The sequence below is a fragment of the Hyla sarda genome, chromosome 1, assembly GCF_029499605.1.
Source record: "Hyla sarda isolate aHylSar1 chromosome 1, aHylSar1.hap1, whole genome shotgun sequence".
NCBI classification, from domain to species: Eukaryota; Metazoa; Chordata; class Amphibia; order Anura; family Hylidae; genus Hyla; species Hyla sarda.
Window position 1 is genome coordinate 246,416,614 of NC_079189.1, and position 23,850 is coordinate 246,440,463.

The window sequence follows — 23,850 nt, forward strand, 5'->3', positions numbered from 1 at the left end:
ATGAACTTGGTCCTTAAGGGGTTAAAGACTGTGCCACACAAAGAGAAAATAATAGAGAGAAAAGCCTTCTACCACATGCAACTATCCATAAGACCTTCCCTAGGGGCCTATTGGTTTCTTTCTTATATAAGAAAATACTGCACATAGGTACATGTCCTTCAGGTCAGCGGGAGCCTCTATTCACACAGCAGAATGTCCGCCTCAATGAAAGTCCAATAGACTTCTATGGGATTCCACACTTCTGAAATACCGCATGCAGAATTTCTACACCAATTCCACACAAGCCAGAAACCACCCAAGGAAGCTGAATTGGTGCAGAAATCCCGCCCGTGTGAATAGACAAACAGTGTTGCAAAGTGGTCTCCAAACTGTGGACCTCCAGATGTGGCAAAACTACAACTCCCAACATGCCCGGAAGACCACAGTTTGGAGACCACTGGTGGTCTATTGGATCTAGATGTGGTTCCCTACTAAAGACATGAAGTAGGAGTGGACTCCCCACACTGGAGGGCTACTGTCTCTTTAAGGGTTGCCGCTCGGCTCCAGTGGAATGCGGGCTCCGCTTTGTCTCGTACGGATCGGCTTTCAGCTCGTTCTTTCCCGTGAGCCCTCAGCAGCGCCATGATACGTCACCTCGGCAGTTTCCGGAATCGCTCGGCTCTACCTCTCAGCTAGCTGCATGATGGCAGCTCCCGGGAGCCTCGGCGTGTGAAGGCAGGAGGCGGACAGAGAAGCGGGGGGAAAGGCGAGGCCCCGGGGCCGGCCAGGAGAGCGCAGAGCGGTAAGATGCGGCGGAGGCTGGCACCGGGCTGGGCATTAGAGGGCATTGGACGGCAACTAGTGGGGAGCTCAGGCCTGGCCTGCACACGTGCGCCTCGGGCTACTGCTGTGTCTGCACGGGGACCGAGCTGCGGCTGCGCTTTGTCTCTGTGCGCCTTATGTGCTGGGGGGGCGTCTTTGCCACTTCTCCGCAACAAATTAGCGCCTAGTGCTGAGGCTGGCAGCCTGGCCGCAGTGTAGGAGGGAGGTGCTGCATTAAAAAGTGCTCCTCACCCCCCCCAAAGGGCATAGTGGACTGGAAATGTGGTCTGGATAAGGAGGTGGTCTTCTCCAAGAGGTTTTACTGTATATTTAGGACAAGTATGGAAGAGGCCAGGGACTCCCTGAAGGACTAGTCAGCCGGCTGGGCCCTGGACGGTTCTCCACAAGCCTTGTACACAGTATTACTATACATACTCTTATATACAGTCCTACTGTAGGAGGAGATGGTAGGTACTTACCTATTACAGGTGGTGGCATGGGATCTGGTGAACCTAGAGAAATACATGGGGAGTTACTTTTTTGAGAAAGTAGTTTGAAGAAAACCCCCCCAAAAAAGTAAATTCCCATGAAGCTTTGTAAATGACCGGTCCCTAAATTGTTTAGACCTATCATTGTGCACCCCCAACTGTCCTCATACACCAGTTGTTTCCTTCATTGTGTTGTATACAAATGTATATTCGGCAGTATACAAATGTATATTCGGCAGTATACAAATGTATATTCGGCAGTATACAAATGTATATTCGGCAGTATACAAATGTATATTCGGCAGTATACAAATGTATATTCGGCAGTATACAAATGTATATTCGGCAGTTCACTAAATAAATCAAAAGAAAATAGAAAAGAATGTTATTTTGGAGACCGTGTCCTGACAATGACATCCCTCTCAGGCGGCCATAATGCGGGCACACTGCAGACCTCCAGCAGTTCTGTAATGGGACTGCTAAAATGTGCTTGTATTATAGTGGCCCGTGGCTGTGTTCAGACGTGGCACGTTCCTGTGTTTAGTAGCCAGTCCTCAGATGTACATGGGCCTAGTTATGCTGCGGTATGTCCCTCACTATATAGTCACTTTATCTTGTCAGTTATGAATCTGGTTGATGGGGAGCAGAAACTGGCATCAATGTGGGGGGGGGGGGGGTCACTGAAGGTTACAGTAGATAGGACTTTTATTTCACAGAGGAAGGAAGGACCATAGCAACACAATATAATCAGCCCCTCAGGTCCTGCCAACCTATCTCGTCATGTTTGTGCCCATACTGGCTGCTTTGCTGAATTTGGTCTATTTGTTACCTTTATGGCTTTCCAGTCACATTTAGCAGAAAGACCACAGATGGTTCCACATCCTAGCTTGAGGGCATTGTTTGTGGGGAAAAGTCACCTAAAATAGGCTTGTGAAGCTGTGCAGTAGGGCCTATCATGCCAGGCTGCTGTATACTGACAATATTCTATCCATGCCAGGCTGCTGTATACTGACAATATTCTATCCATGCCAGGCTGCTGTATACTGACAATATTCTATCCATGCCAGGCTGCTGTATACTGACAATATTCTATCCATGCCAGGCTGCTGTATACTGACAATATTCTATCCATGCGAGGCTGCTGTATACTGACAACATTCTATCCATGCCAGGCTGCTGTATACTGACAATATTCTATCCATGCCAGGCTGCTGTATACTGACAATATTCTATCCATGCCAGGCTGCTGTATACTGACAATATTCTATCCATGCCAGGCTGCTGTATACTGACAATATTCTATCCATGCCAGGCTGCTGTATACTGACAATATTCTATCCATGCCAGGCTGCTGTATACTGACAATATTCTATCCATGCCAGGCTACTGTATACTGACAATATTCTATCCATGCCAGGCTGCTGTATACTGACAATAAATGTGTTTGAAAATAGTTTCGGGAGTCAGGGAGGCGGGGCCGCTGGTCTGCTAAGCTCTGGGGCTGAACCTCCGACTATGATGCACTGTTGATTGACAGTGTGTACGCAGAAGAAGTACGCAGGGCCGTCTCCGGCAGACAAGCGCTGTGTGTCAGTCAACAAAGTGGCATAGCCAAACTTTCCAACTGTTTGGCTGACTTCAGGAGGGATTTCCAAACCGATTTGTCAGTATACAGCAGCCTGCTTTTTTAGCAAAGGTCTGTTTAGATTAGAATCTAGGTTGCAGTTGTGCTTTAAAGGGGTACTCCGGTGGAAAAACTGCTGCCAGAAAGTTAAACAGATTTGTAAATTACTTCTATTAAAAGAATTCTTGATCCTTCCAGTACTTATTAGCTGCTGAAGACTACAGAGGAAATTCTTTTCTTTTTGGAACACAGTGCTCTCTGCTGACATCTCTGTCCATTTTAAGAACTGTCCAGAGTAGGAGAAAATCCCCATAGGAAACATATGGTGCAATGGGCAGGTGTCAGAAGGGAGCAATGTGGTCATGATGTCAGCAGAGAGCTCTGTGTTCCAATAAGAAAACCATTTCCTCTGTAGTATTCAGCAGCTAATAAGTACTGGAAGGATTAAGATTTTTTTTAATAGAAGTAATTTACAAATCTGTTTAACTTTCTGGCACCAGTTGATTTAAAAACAAAAAAACATTTTCACCGGTGTACCCCTTTAAGTGTAGAGTAACATGTAGTGCAAATGCAGCGTATTTCACACTGCACAAAATCCGCTGCATATTCTTTTATGAGCAGACTCGCAGGGCTCCCCTACCACAGCCCTGTGCATGCAGTAAAGTTTGGAGGTGGGCCGGTGCGTCACAGCCATGTCAGCCTCCAAATTTCGTTGCACACACACGGCTGCCAGGGGTAGCTCTGTGTGTCTGCTCATGGAATACAACAGCTTATTTCCTTACTGGGCTGCAAATTTTGAGCAGCATGAAATAAGCTGCGTATACGCAATGCGTGTCCTTACCTTGAGGGTAGGGTCACACAAAGCGTATACACTGTATGTTGGATGCATGCGTATTTCTGTGCTAGCAATATCTATGGGTGTTTATTATTACTCCCATAGACTTTGCTAGCACAAAAATACACTGCATAGACCAGTGTTTCCCAACAGGGTGCCTCCAGGTGTTGCAAAACTACAACTCCCAGCATGCCTGGACAGCCTTTGGCTGTCCAGGCATGCTGGGAGTTGTAGTTTTGCAACACCTGGAGGCACCCTTTTGGGAAACACTGGCATGGACTATTATAGTGAAATATTTGGACTTGATTGACAGCCGGGGAGTGAAGCGCGTGGAATCACACACTTCACCAACATATAACCCACAATTGCAGCAGATCTCTGGATCTAAACTGTTAACAATGTGTTCATGACTTTTAAAAGATTTTAATTTTGTGGTGTCACACAAAAAGCATATATATTTTTATTTTTTTATTTTTTTACCACTACCATTCCAGTTTTTGAGTCAAAGCCAGAAGTGGATTCAAAAGGAATGGAAAATATTAAAGAAGGCCTTCTACTTACCTGCTGGATCCACTTCTGGCTTCGGCTTCTAAAACTGCTGTGTGTGACAAGAGGCTGGACATTTGGCACGCCCCATGGAGTTTTTACAGACGTTATAATAATAGTGAGGTTCTCCACGCCAAAACCACTATCCTTATGTGCACCTGCCCTGTCTGAGCCATGGATCAAACTAGCAGATCGTCTGGTAGGGAAGGGGCTTAAAACAGTAGTATTTGGGTATGATCACATGTGCTGGATTTGTTGCAGGAATTTCTGTGGCTTTTTCCTTTATCTTAACAGTGTATGCATCTTCTCCGGGATGTCTTCTGCATCCATTTATGAAGCCATAATAGTGGATTGCTGTAGCTTATCTTATTTATAAGGATGGTCGAGAACCAAACATATTCTTACGTTTTTTTTGTTTTTCTACTATTTGTCAGTATCTCTTGATTTCTTTCACCATTGCCATTTCAACAGCTGCCATTATAAAAGTAATGCAGATTTCACACGGAGTAAAAATACTGAAAGCGTAAACTGAATATGAATGCGTGGGTCTATTGTGGGTCTAGTGGCACAAACTAACTGTATGTATTCTAGCTTTCTATCACATGGTCAGTTCAGGTCAATAGATCTACAGTTGGGCCTCATTTTCTGGCCTCAATGCAGGCACAGAGATGTGTAAGACTATGTTCACACTGCGAAATTTTAGAGCGAAATTCTGCGGAAATATTCCGTTAGGAAGTTCTGCTGCACTGTGCACACTGTGGAACTTCCATGACAGATGCTTCTGCTGTGGAAATCCCGATTCCTGTTCAATGTTTCTGCTGACTTCACTTGGGAATGCATTGCCGTCTGTCGAGATGGCGGTCCTGCTGAATCGGGTAAATGTGCAGATTGTCTGCCTGTATTTTCCAGCAGACACTCTGCACAAGGGTAAAGCCTGGTTCACATCTGTGTCTGAAGCTCTGTTCGGGGTCAGAAAATGGAGCTGGACGGTCCCTTGAACAATGGACACTAACAGATCCCATTGACTTTAATGGGGTTCGTCCATTTATTTAGCAGGATCTGTAGGAGCTTCAATGTAGATGTGATCATAGCCCTTAGCTCAGACACAGCAGATTTGCTGTTAGTTTTTATTTGAATTGGCTTGTTTCGGCACGTTTTACTTGCATGCAGTATGTACAGATTAATTTCCTCCAAAAAGCAATGCATACAAAGTCTACTTGACTATTGGAAGATGTTGTTCCATTGTATTTACTAGGCCTCAGTGGGGACCTGTCGTCACTTTCATGCTGCTTGAACCTAGTGCTGGGCAGTATGACCAAAAATGCATATCACAGTATTTTTGTAAGTTATGGCGGTTCCACGGTATGTATTTAACGGTATTCCCCGGCCGGTTCTTTTCATGACCGTGCGCTCAGCCTATCACCGGCTGGACATCGCTGCGGCCAATGATACGCTGACGGCTCTGTGACGTTCCCATCGCAGCGCAGAACAGTGAGGCCGATACCGGAGCAATGGGGGAACTTAGGAAGGTGAGCCAAAGTTTATTTTGTTTATTTTTGCAGCCCGGGCTCAGTAATATGTAAAATTAATCAGTGCAGATGTTCTTTATTAATCATTTCCAGTGCCGTGGCACACAACTCGTTCATCTAAAGCGCCGGCGGCTCACAGGAGGACGGGGGTAGCAGCGCCCGCGGGTCACATATGATTAGTTCCCTGATGTGGGGGACAGCGCAGCGCTGCAGCTGATAATTCATTCACTCGAAGGGGTTGAGGGGCCCGACCGGTATTGTGGTATAGGAAAAATTCATATCGTACAGAATTAAAATAGCGGTATTCGGTATGTACCAGTATATCGCCCAGCACTACTTGAACCACAAGTCATCAATGTGGTCTCCGGTGGCTTCTCTGCCCTCCTGAGCTGATGCACCTCATCGTGAAGAAGGGCCCAATCCGGGCCAGAAATGCGTATATATGTGCCCTTAATAAACAGTTTATAGTTATATACGGTTTCCTTGCCACAAGATAATACTTTTCAGATCCATCGCTGTATCATGTTCCAGTTTTCACTGCTTATTTCTCTGTCACTTTTACCGGACCGCCAATCCCTGGAACCGGGAGGAACACGGCTGCAGGACCATTCACATTTTACCATATGCTTACAGACATTGTGCTCTTAGTGCAACTTTGCAGGGTGAGTGAGCTTATCCTGTTCCAATTGTAATACCGGTGTAATTACATATTTCACTAGGGGCGCTTGTCTTTTAGTTTTTTCCTTTTCTTGGCCCCTGAGCTGGTGGGACAGAATGAATCCTCTGGGGGCTGCACTTATGTCTCATGGTTCAGGCAGCATGAAAGTGATGACAAGTTCCATTTAAAGTTAAAGGGGTATTCCAGGCAAGAGATGTCTGATCGTGGGTTGCCCGCCGCTGGGACCCCCCAGGATCTCCCTGCAGCAGCCCGCATTCTATGCGTAGCTGCGTCTGCAGTTTCGGAAACCGCTGGGCTTCCGAGATTGGGACGTGACGCCACGCCCCCTCCATTCATGTCTATGGGAGGGGGTGTTGCGTCCGTTATGCCCCCTTCCATAGAAATGAATGGAGGGGGCGTGGCGTGACGTCACGTCCCTGTCTCGGAAGCCCGGCGGTTTCCGAAACTGCAGACGCAGCTATGCATAAAATGCGGGTCGCTGCAGGGAGATCCCGGGGGTCCCAGCGGCCCCCAGCGATCAGACATCTTATCCCCTATCCTTTCGAGAGGGGATGAGATGTTTTTGCCCGGAATACCCCTTTAATCTTTTAGCTGTATGTCATAGCTAAAGACATGGGCTGATGCGGAGATGAAACAATTGATACCTGTTGTTTAGCTGATGGCTGACTGCAAAGTTATAAAGTAGTGCTTCCCTTCTAAGCTCAAGAATCATAGGGCTGAGCTGCAGAATGCCCACCTCTTTCCTGCCATGCATGATTTATGTACAGGGTCCAGTGCCAGAAGTGGGGTTCATAGACCATCTTAAAGGGGTCTTCTGGGCAGCACATTATGTGCTAGATGAAATCAAACAGTTGAGTAAAGATTTTTTTATGTTGTTTTGTCTTCTTTAAGGGGTTATCTAGGAATAGAAACAACTATTTTTTCCCCAAAAAATAGTACTGCCCATGTCCTCAGTTTGTGTGTGTGGTATTATAACTTACTTACCTCAATGGAACCAAGCTGCAATACCACACGTAACCTGAGGACAGCTTTGTTTTTCTGTCCCTGGATAACTCCTTAACAAAAAAAATTTAATTATCTAATGAAGTACACTGGACATGATCTGACAAACCCTATTTAACTGGCAGCCTAACCTTCCAGTTTTCACTGACTTTGCCAAAATGGTGTGCCGTTCCAAAGTGACTGAAACCCTCCGGCAGCAGGTTGTCCAGAAGGGGTGACCCTATCAGCCACAGCAAGAGAAGTTGGTCATTCCAAGTCTGTGATTTCTAGACTATTACATCTTTACAACATCACAAACTCATTCAAGTCCCCCAAGAAGGCTGGTCGCCCTCGAAAGACGAATGCAAGAGAGGACAGGATAATGGGGAGAATCTCCATGGGTAATAGTTAAAACACTGCAGCTGGAATTGCTCGCCAGTTCAGCACCGAACAGGGTAAGGTTCTGTCTCGCAATACAGTGTCTTGACTTTTAAGGCTCGGTTCACATCACGATTTAACCATCCGATTATCGGACTGTAAAATCGGACGAAATCTTATTTGCAAAAAATCGTATACAATTGAATGTAAAAATTATCTCTGCTATCCGAATTTAAAATCGTATCCAAAAATCGTACAGATGAAAATTCCATTTGATTTTCAATAAAAATTTGATCCTGTTTTTAAAATGAATATGTATGCCAATGGCAATAAAGTTTTATATATTTGAAGTGTATGTGTTTTGAAGTCTACTGCGAATGCGTACAAAAAAAATTGTGTGCGATTAATGTGGTAGAATCGCACAGTCACATGATTCCATGCAATTTACATAGACATCAATAATAAAAAAACTGACACTATTTTGATCCGATTTTGAATCTGGACGAAAAATCGTGGTCAACCATGATTTTACCTCCGATCTTAAATTGTGCAAAATCTGTTGCAGATCAAAACTGCTGCATTTTTTTTCCATTAATGAATGGAAGTAGTCAATGGATACGACTTGGCATGCAGATTTGTACGATTTCAAAGTTAAAAATCGTGAGAGAAAGTAGGATGGTAAAATCGTGATGTGAATGCACCCTAAGAGCATTTGGACTGAAAGTCCTCTCTGCAGTGACCAAACCTCTCATTAGCAGAAAGACTCAAAAGGCCGGACTCACCGTTGCTGAGGAGCATGTTGTGTGGACAGAGAAGTGGTCCAAAGTTCATTTTAGTGATGAAAGCAAGTTTAATTTATTTGGGTCTGATGGGAAACATTATGGGGAAAGACTGAACCCAACGTGTGTAAAGAAGTCAGTGAAAGGTGGAGGAGAAAGTGTCATGGTTTGGGGAATGTTTTCTGCAGCAGGAGTTGGACCTCTCATACAGCTACATGGTGTGTATCAGAACCTTCTTCAACAACACGGGGTTCCTTCCTTGTGTTCATCAATCAGCAGCAATTTTCATGCAGGACAATGCCCCCTGTCACACAGCAAAATGGGTAAAACAGTTCCTTGAAACCATGAAATGGCCGCCCAGAGTCCTGATCTAAGCCCAATAGAAAACCTCTGGAAAACCCTTGGTGACAAAGCTATGGCCAAGAAATCCACAACAGTCACAGAACTGTGATAGAGACTGAAAGAAGAGTGGACCAAAATCCCACCAGAGCAGTGTGAGAGACTAGTGATGTCCTGTGGGGGGCGCAGATGTGCTGAAGTCATTCAAAGCAAAGGCTTGTACACTTCCTACTGATTGGTGACTGGTGTAACCTTCAGAAAATTTACTTACAATCTTTCTCTGTGCTACAGTCCTTGTTGTTCTCGAATTATCATCACGGTTTTTGTTGATTATACTTTGGTTATTTTGTAAGACACTGTTCTAATGGCATGGTGTACCCCTTACAAAAAAATCCTTCAAATGATGATCAAGGTATATTACATTATTTCAAGTTCATAAATTGTTCTCTAATTTTTTATCTTCAGTGTATATTAGAAAGGTTAACGTTTTGCCAAGATGTACAATAGAGATGAGCGAACTTACAGTAAATTTGATTCGTCACGAACTTCTCGGCTCGGCAGTTGATGGCTTATCCTGCATAAATTAGTTCAGCTTTCAGGTGCTCCCGTGGGCTGGAAAAGGTAGATACAGACCTAGGAGACTCTTTCCTAGGACTGTATCCACCTTTTCCAGCCCACGGGAGCACCTGAAAGCTGAACTCATTTATGCAGGATAAGACCTCAACTGCCGAGCCGAGAAGTTCGTGACGAATCGAATTTACTGTAAGTTCGCTCATCTCTAATGTACAACATATAAAACGTTTTTGTATCTGACAGTGCCCATTTAAGGTAAAATAAAAGGTTTATTCAATTACATAGTAAAATTGTCGCATGCAAAAAAAATCCTCCAAAAAACATAGGGGTCTGTAGATGGGAAAAATAAGTTAAGGCTCTTAAAAGTAGATCAGGAAAGAACGGAAATGCAAAAATGAAAGTTGGCACAGATGGGGAAGATGTATAAATATAGTCTTTACCCAGGGATTTATCAGTAATATATGGCTGGCATGGTTTTTGGAGAAGCAGGAAATATTGAAACAATTACTTACAGAGATGTACCGTATTTTTCGTTATATAACACGCTCTGGCATATAAGACGCACCTAATTTTATAGGATAAAAATCTAGAAAATAAAGATTCTGAACCAAATACAATGTAAAGTATAGGACAGTGATCTTCAACCTGCGGACCTCCAGATGTTGCAAAACTACAACTTCGAGCATGCCCGGATAGCCGTTGGATGTCCGGGCATGCTGGGAGTTGTAGTTTTGCAACATCTGGAGGTCGGCAGGTTGAAGACCACTGGTATAGGAGGTAATACTCACGTGTCCCCGCCGCTCCGGACCAGTCAACGCAGCCCTGTATGTTGCCCTCCATCGCTGTGGCCGTGTCCCCGGGGTGTCCCTGTTGCTCCGGAACGCCTCTGCTGCTGGGTATCCTCGCTCTCCGTCGCCGCCATGACGTCGCTACGCACGCCGCTCCTATTGCATGACAGGACAGCGTGCACGACGACATGATAATGACAAAGGAGAGTGCTGGCCATGCAGGGGATCCCGGCACGGAGCAGACACCGAGGAGGCAGGTAAGGTCCCTCCCGGTGTCCTGTAAGCTGTTCAGGACGCCGCGATTTCACCGCGGCGGTCCCGAACAGCCGGGTTAGTATTTTCACTTCAGACACGGCGGTCAGCTTTGATCACCGCGTCTGAAGGGTTAATAAAGGGCATCACCGCGATCGGCGATGTCCTGTATTAGCTGCGGGTCCCGGCCGTTGATGGCCGTAGGGACCGCCGCGATAGGTGTGTATTCGCCTTATAAGACTTGGGGAAGAAAAAGTGCGTCTTATACGGTAACTGCAACTTATTTGTTCCCAGTCACTAATGTATCTGTATCGGTGTAGTCTACTTCACCGCCTCCCTCTGTCTATGAAACATGATGCCATGATGGTTCCTTGAATGCATTCCCAGTGGCGGTCAGAGGGAAGTGTTGCACACTTTAATGTTTAGCAGTTTACTCAGCTTTTCCTTACATGGATGCCCACAGCTTTAGGGCTCGTTCACACTGCTGCAATTCCACAGTGTGCCCAGAGCAGCAGAATCTCATTGGAAACAATTGGACTCTGTCCAAGCAGAATTCTGCTGGCGTTATGTCCACAGTGTGAATGTCGGCGTGTTCATTCTTCGGGTGGACTACATTGCTAAGATTCTGTACGTCTGTGCGGTCCTACCATGGACTACTTCAGTGGAGCGTGCTGCAAGCGGAGGAGATTCAGCCGGCAGAATTGTTAACAAAGCTTTATTATCAGACAATAGGGAACATTCTTTATCCTGTGAATATGGTTTTATCATTTGTTCACCATTTTGTATATTCATGTGTCCGGTCAGGTTTGAAGGGACAGGATAGCCTTTCCATCTATACTGTAGTGTGAGAGTTGGCTGAATTTTTGGTCTGCAGCATTGCCCTATTCAACTTTCATATTCTTAATTTCACTCTTAGGCAGTGTTTCCCTACCAGTGTGCCTCCAGCAGTTGCTAAACTACAACTCCCAGCCTACCCAGACAGCCAGAGACTGCCAGGGGATGGTGGGAGTTGTAGTTTTGCAATAGCTGGAGGCACACAGGTAGGGAAATGCTGTTCTAAGGGTACGTCCGTATCTTGCTGCTGATTTTGCTAACCGTTAAAAATCAATGGGTATCAAAATCTGCAGCAAAATATGGCAGGTGTGAACATTCCCTAAACAGGTTTGTAGCAGTCAAGACACGCTGGATATGCAAACACTTGGGATGTTCACATAGCTTAGTGTTTTGAATAATAACTTTGCAGACAGTAAATTTAGCTGTAGTGACCAGCGTCAGGCAGCTGCTGCCAAGGCAAATAAAATCATGGGGTGCATCAATAGGGGCATAGATGCCCACGACAAGGAAATAATTCTACCACTGTACAAATCACTAGTCATACCACACATAGAATACTGTGTACAGTACTGGCCACCAGTGTACAAGAAATATATAGTGGAGCTGGAGAGGGTTCAAAGACGGGCAACCAGGGTAATACAGGGAATGGGAGGACTACAGTACTCAGAAATATTATCAGAATTAGGGTTATTTAGTTTAGAAAAAAGAAGGCTTAGGGGAGACCTAATAACTATGTATAAATCTATCAGGGGACAGTACAGAGATCTCTCTCCCATGATCTATTCATACCCAGGACTGTATCTATAACAAGGGGGCATCCTCTCCAGCACAGACGGGGGTTCTTTACTGTAAGAACAGTGAGACCTCTGCCAGAGGAGGTGGTCATGCCGAACTCGGTAAGAGAGTTCAAAGGGGGCTGGATGCAATTCTGGTGAATAATAACATTACAGGTTATGTATATTAGATCTATAGGGACAGAAGGTTGATCCAGGGATTTATTCCGATTGTCAGGAAGGAATTTTTCCTCTGTCGTGTGGCAATTGGGATCAGCTTGACATACAGGTTCTTTGCCTTCATCTAGATCAACTCAGTAGAAGCACAATAGAAATATAGGTTGAACTTGATGGTTGAACAGTCTTATGAACTGTGTAACTATGTGACTCTTTTTGGTAAGAAAATTTAAATTCCATGTGACAACTTGTGGATTTTAGATGAAGATTAAGAACTATGCTGTTTTCACAGTGCAGATTTTCAGAGTCTCTTTAATGTGAATTTCATGTTGATCCACAAGAAACTGACATCAAAAACTCAGTGCACACAAAAAACCCAGATATATTGTTTCAGTCATGATGATTTCTGTCTAAACAAGTTTTTAGCTATTCAGAGAAAAGGTACAGGCATTGTTTTCCTTATCCATCTCGGGGAGATGTCCATCGTCAAGTGTTCTTCTCAGAGGAAACCCTGGGATCAGTATCCCCCCAGGAAATGGACCCTATAGCCTGTTCAGCATTTTCCCTGGACGTTACAGACCCTCAGCTGGTGTTATGCAGGTACTGCAGTGCATAACCATTGGTATGATGAATTATAAGACAAACATTGTTATAGAATTCTATATTGCTGAAGAATTGCTGTGAATTCTTACACTTCCTAACACTGCAATCCTGTTCCCTGTAGTGGACTGTAATGTAGAAGGGGTGGTGCTCACCCTGAACCTGCATTTAAGACAACATCAAGAAACTGCTTATATAATGTAACTGAAGTTGCAGGATCGGGCCAAGAACAACATGTAGAGAGTTGAATGGTGTCCTGGCAGCAGTACGCTTAATAACTGTCAGTACGAGTCCAAGCTGGTCCATAGAATACAGTGGAAGAATTGATTTACTAATGCATTGGGGTGAGGGGGAACTGGCAGATCTCAAAATGGGCAAGGAAATGTGCTTTCCTCAGTTTCTGATAGATTCCTCAAATATATGTGAGTACAAGGTAAAATAATATCACCTGTATCGCCTCTACGTTACCATATATCTGCTTTTGCATTGCAGTCAAAGCAGATTTGCATTTGCCAATTTTTCCCCCCACTATTTGAAAGTTTTTTTTGCATTTTTTCACAGCAATGCTAAAAATTGAGGAAATTAGGAAGAGCGAGATCAATATTTGAAGCTATAACATAAATTTTACTTGCACATCAATGCTGGGACAAGCTGCCAGCAACAGAAGATGGATGAATCAGAGATAAGCTGATCACATACAGCCTGGCATACAGACGTCTAGGATTGCCACCTGCTAAACACTCATCTTTCAGGATGGCACTGGACTTGGGAAATATATACATTATAGGATGTTTCTAAGTGTTGCTAGTTAGAGCCATGTGAAGTGCCAGCAATCAAGATCAACAAAATTGTGTTACAGCTACCCCCCCCCCTCCATCTTAAGGATTTAAAATACAACCTTGTCCCCGACCTCAATACCCCCAGTAGAAGCCTGGTGGCAAAATGTGAATGGGGGGGGGTTGAGGTCTGGGTCCTTGTCAAAAATATGGGCACTTGAACAAATGCAGCTTTATTCACAGTTGGCAGGAGGCACACAAAATAGCACCTGCATAACCTACCTATTCACATGACGTGTTTTGGGCGTATGCGCACTTTCACATCTCTTGACAAAGGGCGCATGCACCTGAATCTCGTCAAGATGTGAACGAATGGAGTGGTCTGTGCAGGGGCGATTCTGTGTACCTTCTGCTAACTTAGAATAAAGCTGCATTTGTTTAAGTGATGGATTGTGCATATATTGTACCAGAGACTGATGGGCAGTGCAGGGGGCAGGGCTTTGTGACGTCACAGCTCGTGCCGTCATGCCCCGTCCCCTCAATACAAGTCTATAGGAGGGGGCGTGACGCCCTTTCCATAGACTTGCATTTTGGGGGCTGATGTGATGTCACAAGGGGCGGGCCCGTGACATCACTATTCCCCACACCCTGTAATTTACAAATCTGTTTAACTTTCTGGAGCCAGTTGATCTAAATAAAAAGTTTTTTTCCTGAAACACCCCTTTAAATACTGCTAATTAGAACCTACTGCATTTTGACTGGGGATAAGACTGCTTTAAAAGCAATTTAGAAGTAGACTTGAGATTCAGTGACCTTACACTTTTCTCTATAGTTAAATGTGTTTTAGATTCTGTTATCTACACAAGTCTACAATGTGGTCCAATAAACATCTTGTGTTATGTATGCATTCCTTGAACAGCTGATTGAGGGTGCATATTGCTGTGCGAGATATGAGCTTGTTGTGTGCTTGGAAGCCTAAATCCTGGATCTAAAACAAACTGGCAACATTGAGAAGCAGGGATAACAGAAAGGGGTGTAGTGGGAACCAGGTGCAGGAGAAAGAGGCAAGTAGATTTGTGACAAACCGAAACCTAGAGTGTGTCGCCAGATAAGAACCATTTGGCCCATCTAGTTTGTTCAATATTCTGAATACTATAAATAGTCCCTGCCGTAATTTCATATGATGGATAGCCTTATGCCCCTCGTGATCTGCCTGGCATCCTAGCATTCTGAACCTTTATGCTCAGAAAGCTGTTTTTTTGCCGGCTGTGGTCCTGACATCACACCCCCTCCATTCATATCTATGGGAGGGGGTGTGATGGCTGTACCACTTCTGCAGGAAGGCTATTCCATGCATCCACTACTCTCTCAGTAAAGTAATACTTCTTGATATCACTGCATAGACCTTTGCCCCTCTATTATAAAACTATTTGGTAGTTGTTTTTCTTTTAAATATACTCTCCGTGTTGATTCCCTTTTGTGTAATATATATATATATATATATATATATATATATATACAGTTATCATATCCCCTCTGTCTCTTCTTTCTTCCAAGCTATACATGTTAAGGTCCTTTAACGTTTCCTGGTAAATTTTATCCTGCAATCCATGTACTAGTTTAGTAGCTCTTCTCTGAACTCTCTTCAAGGTGGGGGATTTCTCAAAACCTGTTGAGAGAAAAAGTTGCCCATAGCACCCAGTCATATTGCTTCTTTCCTTTTGCAGAAGCCTTGTTAAAAATGAAAGAAGCGAGCTGATTGGTTGGTTGCCATGGGCAACTGGGTAACTTTTCTTCTGGACAGGTTTTGACAAATCTCCCTCTCTCTCCTTCTGAGATATGGCCTCCAGTACAGCGCACAATACTTTAAATTAGGTATCACTAGCACTCTGTATAGCAGCATGACCACTTCCCTCTTTTTCTACTACTAATACCTCTTCCTATACACCCAAACATTCTTATAACCGTTCCTGCTGCTATATTACATTGTCTGCCTATCTTTAAGTCCTTCAAAATGATTACTCCTTAATCCCTTTCCTCAGAAGAAATGGTAGAGGAATAAGGTTTGGCATATGATGGGGTTGTCATTTTAGAATTAGCATCGCTGCAGCAAGACTCTGCCTCTGACACCAGAGAGGAGTGTCTGCGCCAGTAAAGGGGGAGGGGAGAGAAGTGCAATTATTAGGGCAATCTGTCACAAAGACAGGGATGGTCAAACAGTGTGTTGTCTTCCTGGAGCTTGAGTTCCCACATTGCAGATTGTGTTGACAGATTACTGGGGGGTGCAGAGCTGGAGAAGATCCAGCAGTCATGGTGCACATTGACACCAATGACAAAAGTAAGGGTAGGTGGAGTGTCCTCAAAAAATGATTTCAGAGACTTCGACAGTAAGCTTAAGGCCAGGTAGAGCCTTGCGTGGGACGGTTTTCTTAATCCCATTTCAGCCTGCTCCCGATGAACTTCTGACCTTTACCACCCACTCCCACGATGTATGTTCTGCTCCCACAACATGAGTCCAGTCCCGCCCACTCCCTCTAACATTAACACAAATGTTAGGATTATGCCAAATATGGTGACTGCAGTCAGTATATGGTGTGCTCTGATGGAGCTGTGTAAAACTATGAGCATATGTAGTGTACTTGTGTTGTATTACTAGCTGGTGAGGTCCTCCATGGCAGGCTCCTACTACTGACGGAAGTTCAATCTTGTTGCTATTGTACGTATGCAAAGTTATACGTAAGTGCCGCACTAGTACCGTCAGATGGCATACATCAGGGGGGACGAGATAGCAGCACAGGACAAGAGGCGCTCTCTCGAAGAGCATAGACACCAGCAGGATCTCATGTCCTCCTGATGTGAAAATGAAGAAATTAGCATATTCCTTTCAGGGGCGGGCAGTGCGATGCATATTGAGGAGGCAGAGAAGCTCGGCGAGCTATCTCCCGCCTTCATTGCGCACAGAAGTGCTATATCAATAGGGGATTAAACGGACAGACAAATTAACCCAGTATAACCCTCACTATAACCCAGCATATTGGGTGTAGTGCGGGTTAACAGCCTGTAACTTTTCCTTTAACTAAAACGGTAGGGGTTGCGATAACTGAAAGCATTCAGACTACTACATTCAGAAAGAAAAAGGTAGTGGGAAGGTGTTTGTCATATCAAGTAAAAAGAACCCAAAATATTTTTTACCTACACAAATAAGACATTTAAAACTGAGAATGATGGCCCCCTAAGAAATATTTGGATGTATTGGAGGAGAGTGAGGTAAATGCCAATCTACTAAATGCTTTCTTCTCTACTGTAATTACACAGGAAAATCCAATGTCAGATGACAGTTGAAGGGATACTGTAAAATCTCCTGCAAATCTCACCTCTTTACCCCAACAGTGCAGAGCCGCCATATTAACATTAACACATAAATCACTGGGCCCATATGGTATCCATCCCAGAGTTTTGTAGGAATAAAGTACAGTTCTAGAGAGACCCTTATTCCTTATTTAAATATTATATAATGACAGGGATTGTTCTGCTGGACTGGCACTTGGCAAATGTGGTACCATTAATCAAGAAGGGATCCTGGCAACTATAGGCCTGTAAGTTTAACATCTGTCATGGGTAAGATTAAAAAAATAAAAATAAATTCTGAGATGCTATTCTGGACTATCTTAACAAAAGTAACCTGTATCTGGTCTTTGATACCACGCCACACAGGTAAATAGGAATGCCTGGAGCTTTGCTAGGGATTTCATTGTTGCTAATGTATTGTAAAGTGTAACCACTTTGTTGTGCCATAGATTTCTGAATCTTTGTAAGGTCTATAGGAACTGCTAGATAATTAAAAATCAGCCACGGCTTGGAAGACTTTGCTCAGACAGGAAGGGTAGTGCTTGTAAAGTTCTTTTTGTTGTTTTACAATCATTTGCCTTCTTCACTTAAAATAATATATGTCTTAAATGGGCACTGTCAGATACAACTTTTAATATCTTAGTAGATCTTGGCAAATCATTAACCTTTCTAATATACTTCATAAGAAAATTTTATTTCCTTTTTTTTTTATAGAAATCATGGCTTATAAAATCATGGCTTTGTCGGAGCTAAAGCTCAGGCATGGACAAAGTCCAGTAGGTGAGGGTGGGCTAGCACTGCTCTGTGCTCTCTCCTGTCTGATAGTACACCTCTGTACTCTCTCCTGTCTGATAGTACACCTCTGTACTCTCTCCTGTCTGATAGTACTCCTCTGTACTCTCTCCTGTCTGATAGTACTCCTCTGTACTCTCTCCTGTCTGATAGTACTCCTCTGTGCTGTCTCCTGTCTGATAGTACTCCTCTGTGCTGTCTCCTGTCTGATAGTACTCCGCTCTGTGCTCTCTCCTGTCTGATAGCACTCCTCTGTGCTCTCTCCTGTCTGATAGCACTCCTCTGTGCCCTCTCCTGTCTGATAGCACTCCTCTCTGTGCTCTCTCCTGTCTGATGGCGCTTCTCTCTGTGCTCTCTCCTGTCTGATGGCGCTCCTCTCTGTGCTCTCTCCTGTCTGGCGCTCCTCTCTGTGCTCTCTCCTGCCTGATGGCGCTCCTCTCTGTGCTCTCTCCTGCCTGATGGCGCTCCTCTCTGTGCTCTCTCCTGCCTGATGGCGCTCCTCTCTGTGCTCTCTCCTGCCTGATGGCGCTCCTCTCTGTGCTCTCCTGCCTGATGGCGCTCCTCTCTGTGCTCTCTCCTGCCTGATGGCGCTCCTCTCTGTGCTCTCTCCTGCCTGATGGCGCTCCTCTCTGTGCTCTCTCCTGTCTGATATACAGGGGGGAGGGGGGGTGTACAAAAAGAAAACGCAGAGATGGCACCTGAATGAATGAAGTACTGCTCACCTTTTATAGAGTTGTGCAAAATTAGAGGCACAACTCTGGGATGCACTCAAAGTGGTGTGCGGCGAGGTCCCGGGACGCTGGCTGTCGGCAGCGCTGGCGGACGTTCAAGATACTGGCAGGTGATGTGCGGTGAGGTACTGGGAGCCGCTGGATGTTAATACCACTGGCAGGTGCGGCTGGGTTCTGGGAGCTGCTGGTTGTCGCCACCGCTGGCAGGCAGTCAGGATGCAGGCTGGAAGTGGCTTGCGGGTGTCCATGGCAAGGGACGGACCCAAAATCCGACTGCTTGTGCAGAGCTTCTCCAGGATGAAAAAGACAATTTTTGCAGGAATACTGTGAGAACTTTATTTCCAATGTACAGTAGTATACACGGGCAATATTAGTTACACAGATTCGGGATGTGCAGGACAACTCGTTTCTAGAGGGGATTCCTCTCTGTCAGGTCCCCTCCCATAGACTTGCATTGAGGGGGCGGGGTGTGATGTCACACAGGGGCAAAGTCATGACGTCACGATACTCCTGCCCCATTTACGCTTCACACTCGGAGCCTCCAGCTCTGCAGAGGACCCCCCGCAATCATACATCTTATCCCCTTTAAGGGTGGGTGTTACCGAGAAGTAGTAATCTTATGAAACTCGCTGCAACTTGATGTTGTGAAGCTTTATTTCCTAAATTGTTTTTGGTGTTAACTACTGTCTGAGATGAGCCAAAATGTATTTTTATTTAATTTATGTCAGTTGTTAATATTTTTTTGTAAAATCACTGGTTCGGCAACTGCCAAATTTTGCTTTCCTCGGGACCCGCACTGCAGGATAAGACCTTGACTACATGGAGACTTTTTGTAGCTCTTTTAACTGATCATAGTGTGGACCTGTAGTATAAGAAACAAGCTTTTTACATCATTTTGTAGCCTCTGGTGCCCCAATTCCAATGCTGGAATCAAAAAGGTTCAGACAGCACCAGCAGACTAGGTGGTCATCTGTCCATAACCTTGTGCACACAGCTTAAAGGGGTATTTCGGACCTTAGACATCTTATCCCCTATCCAAAGGATAGGAGATAAGATGTCTGACTGCGGGGGTCCCACCATTGGGGACCCCCGCAATCTTGCATTTGGCACCCACCTCTTTGAGCTACAGGCCGCGCTGCCAGCTCACAAACTGCCGGGTGCCGACCACTGGGCCGGAGTATAGGGATGTAACGACTCCGCTCCTGTGTGACGTCACCCCCGCCTCCACTATGCAAGTCTATGGGTCGTCATGCCCCCTCCCATAGCCTTGCAAAGTAGGGTCGGGGCGTGACATCACACACAGTCGTCACGATACTCCGGCCCTGTGGTCGGAATCCGGCAATTTGTGAGCTGGGAGCGCGGCGTGCAGCTCAAAGAGGTAGGTTCCGAATGCAAGATTGCGGGGGTCCCCAGCAGCAGGACCCCCGTGGTCAGACATCTTATCCCCTAGCCTTTGGATAGGGGATAAGATGCCTTAGGGCCAGAGTACCCCTTTAAGGGGAAGGCCTGATTACACCCTAGTTATCCAGGTAAAGAAAGATTGTAGCCACAGCACACCATCCATGTATACATTTCCACATATTTTATTGCAAAGCTTGATATTGTTCTGAAGCTCTGTCTCTAAATTCACTAATTCTCCTTTTGAGCTCTCTGACCACAACCTTCTCTCTTTCTCTATCAGTAACTCCTATCCTCTTCCAGACACTCCAACCTTGTACACTTACAGAAACCTGCGTGCCATAAACACTAATCAATTTATAGACATTCTACAATCTTCACTATCACCAATCTCTTCTTTCTCCTGCCCTAATCTAGCAGCCAAACATTACCATGACACCCTAAAGTCTACCCTGGATCAAATGGCACCCTCTAAAACACAAACCTCCCGATACAGACGGCAGCAACCCTGGCACACGCTAACAACCCGCTTTCTCAGGCGATGCTCTAGGTGTGCTGAACGTCTGTGGAGGAAAACTAAGACTTCTTCAGACTCCTGCACTATAAATTCATGCTTAAATCCTATTACTCTACTCTTCACCTCGCCAAACAAACATATTTTACCTCCCTCATCTCCTCTCTGTCTAACAACCCAAAACGCCTTTTTGACACGTTCAACTCTCTGATCTGTCTTTCACTCCCCATATTCAGTCTCTTTCACGTTCTTGTCACCTGCATCTCAAAAACATTTCAAGAATCCGCCCGTTTCTCACTACTGAAACTGCTAAAACTCTCATTATTGCTTTGATTCACTCCCACCTCGACTAAAGGCCTTCCTTTCTCTAAACTCTCTCCTCTCCAGTCCATCCTTAATGCCTCAGCCGGGCTCATCTTCCTTTCCAGCCGCTACACAGACGCCTCCTCCCTGTGCCAGTCACTACACTGGTTACTAGGGATCGACCGATTATCGGTATGGCCGATATTATCGGCCGCTAATCACAATTTTGGGCATTATCGGTATCGGCAATTACCTTGCCGATAATGCCCCACCGCACCACGACCGACCCGCCGCACCGTGAACGCCCCCCCCCGACCCACCACACCGCACCACGTCGCACCGCCCCGGACCCATTGCCTCCCCCATCCCCTGTTTTATAATTACCTGTTCCCGGGGCCAACGCTACTTCTTGCTCCTGCTGCATCCTGCGTTACGCTGCTGCATCCTGTGCGCAATGACGCGTGACGTGCGCAACGTGACGTCACCGTCAGTGCGCACAGTGACAGCTCAGGAGGACGCCACCGGAGCCAGCTGTAGAGTGGACCCCTGGAACAGGTAATTATTAAATCGGGGATGGGGGAGGCAATGGGGCCGGTGCGGTGTGTCGGGGGAGCGGTCGCGGCGGTGGGGGAGCGGTGGCGTTGATAAGTCTTGGGACTCCCAGACAGGCAGGGGGAGAGAAGCGGGTGGCGGCGGCGGCCTATGGCACCGCAAAAGCCACTGCAGTGCATTGATTTAAAGCGTCGCGGGGTGGGGGATAAATAGCCGATAACTTATACCGGAATATCGGTATAAGTTATCGGCTATCGGCCCTAACCTCCACCGATTATCGGTATCGGCCCGAAAAAAACGATATCGGTCGATCCCTACTGGTTACCAATTCAGTCCAGAATACAGTACAAAATCCTCAGTCTCGCACACAAAGCCCTCCACAATGCTGCACCTCCCTACATCTCCTCTCTCATCTCCGTCTACCATCCTACACGTTCTCTCCGATCTGCTAATGATCTCACACTAACATCTTCTATAATCCGAACTTCTCACTCCCGTCTCCAAGACTTCACTCGTGTTGCACCGGTTCTCTGGAATGCTATCCCTCAACATCCATAGTTTCAAATGTGGCCTAAAAACACAATTCTTCAGACAGGCCTATAACAGTCTCTAATTGGCCTCAACATATCCTCAATATATCCCCACACCTCTTGTTTGAATAGTTATTGTGTAATATTATGTCTGATTCTTGTCTTTGTTTGTACCCCATAATTGTAAGCGCTGCGTAATCTGTAGGCGCTATACAAATAAAATAAATAAATGAGGCATCATATATAATTAGTGGAGAGCTGGCCGGGTATGCGCACTACCACCCCATTCATTTGGAGGGCAGTTGTCCTCCATTCTTAGGATCAGTGCGTCACAGTGGTTAATTTTGGGAGCCCAACGTACAATGGTGGTGGAAGTGCATGCCGAGGGCAGCTCTTGGCATGGTTATAAAGTGCCCCACAGAGGATCAACAGCTCTGATCGGTATGCGTGCAACGGGAGATTGAATTCCACGGCAATGTCTGGCAGCCATTGAAGCTATTCACTGGACCTCTCTGGCTGATTCCGCCAGAAGATTGAACGTGTTCAATCTTCTGGTGGTATATCCAATTCTATGTCAGAACCTGCAGTATAAACTTCACAGCAGAATCAATGGGGGGAGGGGTCTGCCACAAGTGGAATTCCGGCTGTGTGAACAGGGCCTAACCCACACAACTCCATGCCAAACCAGGAAGCTGTATTGAGCCTGCACAAGGTTGTTACTTGTTCAGGGGTTTGTGTTTGTTTACAATGCTTTCTTGGGCAAGACAGAGAATGGAGGATCTGGTAAATCGTAGTCCTGTCTGATAGGAACAATATTTAGGTGATATGTTAAATGACAAATTTATTCCGAACAAACTATCTTAGTTATCTTTTTCTAGCATCTGTGGCATTTGTTGGTTTGTAGTGTGAGGATTGTGTAGAATTCTCTTGATCTACTGTGTTGTTGACAGACAATTCTGCTGACTGCACAGTTACATTTTATTATTTACATTATAATTTTTATGGTTCCCATTCCAGTCAACATTTGTGATTGTGTGTGTGTATGTGTATATATATGTATGTGTGTATATATATATATATATATATATATATATATATATAATGGCCATATGCCATACATGACTATCTGCCTAGTGAATTATGGCTATTCATGGTTGTTCAAGTAGCCTCACACATTTAGAGAACTGTAACACCATGAGGTGTCCCTGTTGTGTAGAGGAAATTCTGTGCATGTGGCCTTTTAGAGGTTAAATGGCTTTAGTAATTTAACAACTGTCTAAGAGCACAGACATCTGGTATGTATTCTGCTGCTTCTCACACACAATAGATTCCCTGCAGCATCCATGTTATGTTCCTAAAGATACACTTCTTTCCTCTCGGTGAATGCATTTCCCTCTTGCTTGGAGAATGACTGGTGTAGTTTTCTGTGTATATGCTGTTTCATGTGTACGCCATTCATTTTGTTTTATCCCATTAGAGGTAGGTCATGCGGAGCATGTGGCTAACCACTTACCACAGTCCATCCTGACAGAAAGGTATTTCATAAATATGCCGGCCCCTCTATAAATTAGTAAGACATCACTATCAATTCTGTTTTGTGCCCATGTGACACCTTTTGTAAACTGTTGGGCCATAGGTCACATCTGTAAGAAACAGAGAGCACTGTTTCCTGGGAATGTTCAACATGAAAGCCTTGTCAGTTCATGGGGGTGAAATAAATAATTCCAGTACCATTAACCGTTTAGGGCGCTGTTAGACATCATGCTTTGTATAATCCAACAATTGCCAGAAGCCTTCCCGTTTCTTTTAGTTGTTGTTTTGGTTTGTAAAGTATAACAAAGCATGGCGTCTCATTGGGTAGCCCCGAGATCTTGTGTTTCAACATCTACATACAGTTTGTATGTTCTCCCATGTTTGCAGCTGGAGGCGT

General features: G+C 45.1%; 1 protein-coding gene across 2 annotated transcripts in view; it reads left to right on the forward strand.

Annotated features, from left to right (window-relative positions):
* Positions 1-588: 588 nt before the first annotated feature.
* Positions 589-23,850, forward strand: part of PIK3R2 (phosphoinositide-3-kinase regulatory subunit 2) — a 79,952-nt gene continuing 56,690 nt past the window's right edge. The window contains exon 1 of one of the 2 annotated variants that reach the window (XM_056570034.1): positions 589-781. The gene's annotated coding sequence lies outside the window, so the exon portion shown is untranslated. The remainder of the gene's footprint in view (positions 782-23,850) is intronic. The other variant, XM_056570042.1, reaches the window with a different exon arrangement.